Source organism: Sphaeroforma arctica, assembly GCF_001186125.1.
Source record: "Sphaeroforma arctica JP610 unplaced genomic scaffold supercont1.908, whole genome shotgun sequence".
NCBI lineage: Eukaryota > Ichthyosporea > Ichthyophonida > Sphaeroforma > Sphaeroforma arctica.
Window position 1 is genome coordinate 21,531 of NW_014039650.1, and position 2,639 is coordinate 24,169.

Genomic DNA, 2,639 nt, shown 5'->3' on the forward strand with positions numbered 1-2,639 from the left:
TTATATATATATATATATATATATATATTACCTGTATATATTCACGTGTATGTATATATATACATACATACTAGTCGAATATACTTCTTCGTTTTGTGTATTGTGCACGCAACAGACAAGTCGGTTGGGCCAATACAGTCTAGATTATGAAAGTCGCAATTGTATGCTCCTGTTGCACTTTATACTATAAATTATACACTATGTAACCATTATGCACATGTTTGCTTTACAGCAACAGTCTTGTTAAATACGTGTACAGATACAACAGTACCAAGTGCGCCAAATTCACATAAGCATTTACCTCCTACAGCAATAACTTCGCTAACACACATACATGGTCAATAGTAATCGGCCGATCTATCCACAGTAAGCTGGTGAGATGCAAAGCCAAAGCGGTTTGATCTGGTTGATCAAACTCGACATATGCTTCCTTGGCAGCAATGGACGTGATATCACCAGTGGATACATACACGCGTTTAACGGTGCCTACGAACTCAAAGAGTTCCTTCAGCTTCTCATCTGTTGATGTGGGAGCTAGAGATGTGATACGTACCACTGTGGACACACTGGCCGCAGCCATGATAGCGTAATGCGCTTTGCTGGGGTTCAGTGATGAGTGGGAATGTATCAACTAAGACCGATTTGCACACCGATTTTCACCGTATGTAAGTGAATGTGTTTTTACACGCAACTCTCTGTCAAATGTTTTTGTAAGCACTTTTCTGTTGACTCACAAGTCACAGACTCACAGCCACACACTACTGAACAGTGACCAACTGACCACAGGTGACACCGTGACAGGTCACAGGACCCCACACCCAAGGCCCAGGGCCCAGGGCCGCGCTATGAAATTTATTTATTTTTGAATTCGGTTGTTTGGTGTGGCTGTGTAATATTAAATGGGCCACGGGGGATTTTTTTTTGCTAAATAGTCTCTCTAGTATTTAGTAGAGCCTGAGGGAGCCTGGGCCCTGGCCCTGATTCTGCGGGTTGGGGTCTTGGGTCTTGGGGTCATTGTTAGGGACTTTTGGAATTGAGTCCCTGGACTATCGGACCTGAGGCCTGGCCCCTGGGGCCATGGGTGCATTGTGCAATCAGTGGATTCGGTGAATTTATAAATAATAATAATGAGGTGTGTTATATAAGACCGCGACCACTATGACTGCGATTCTCGCCCGCGACCACTAAATAAAAGTCTGCCGCTGTCGCTTACGACTGTTAAACCTGCTTTAAAAAAAAAATACTGCCTTTTTTTAAAAAACAATATAAATACCGTATAATTATAAATATATATCAGTACATTATGACTGCCTTTCAAGATAGGCTGCACTATACATACCTAAGTAACTCTACACCCACCTATGGTGCAATCTTTAAAATGATACAGGAAACCACCCCTACTTCAGCCAGGCACAGAACACACTAATAGTGACCCGATTCGGACGTTTGATAGCGGAAAATGCTCACAAAGACCTGATTGAGAAAATCACCCTATTTTTGGATTTGCACTTAGTTACGAAATCTAGTTTTGAAATCTTGAAAATTTGGCCGTTTGTGGTGGAACCCACCTTGCAGTACGAATTTTGGACTTTTGAGGGCAGAAATCGACATGCCAGCCCATTCCTAAGACACGCGCTATCATCAGATTTTCGAAATTGGTTTCCCATCCTGTTGAAAGGTGTATTTATTGTACTCTAATGATAATAAAAAATAGCTTCTCAGCTGTAACTGTATATCGTACACATTCTCGGGTACCCGACGGTGAGAAGTATACATCTTCTTGGTAAATTCTGCCTATATACATTCATATATATATATATTTATGTATATATATGTACATATATATATACATATATATATTGTGTACATCACAAAAGTGAGCATACATACTTGGTATCCTCTGTGTCTGATTTCTCTCTGTCTACATCTTCTTCTACCCGCCCGATCAATCGCTAGGACACGTGATATAGGTGGTGTGGATTGTATTGTATATGTAAGCTGTCGACTATGTTTGTACGAGGTGTAATTTATGTTTATCATATAAGCTGTCGACTATGTTTGTACGAGGTGTAATTTATGTTTATCATATATTCCACACACTAAGTCACAGCCCCAAATGGTCGCTGAGGCCAATATATTGGCCGGTCCCAAAAATAAAAATAAATGGCCGAAGTTTTTTAAGACGGTTTTGGCTTCTACACACAATTCTAAAACCCGCGACGAAAGCCGATTTCGGATTAAGAAATTCTTTCACATAGAAAATGAAGTTACAATTTTTTCCCCCATATCATCTTAAAGCGACTGAACCTTACCGAGGGCCTCACGCTTACTTTTTTTTGGTAAAAAACAATTCCATGAATCACCGCTGCGGGGTGTGCCATTGCATACATACATACATGCACGAATACATACATACATACATGTATGCATGCAGTACATATACACATAAAAGCATGCATACATACAAACATGCGTGTATACGTACATACATGCATGTATACTTACATGTATGCATGCATATATACTTGCTTACAAACATATACATGCAAGCATGCATGCATGCATGCGTGCAAGCAAGCATCTATATATATATATATATATATATATATATATATATAATAGTATTATAATAATATATA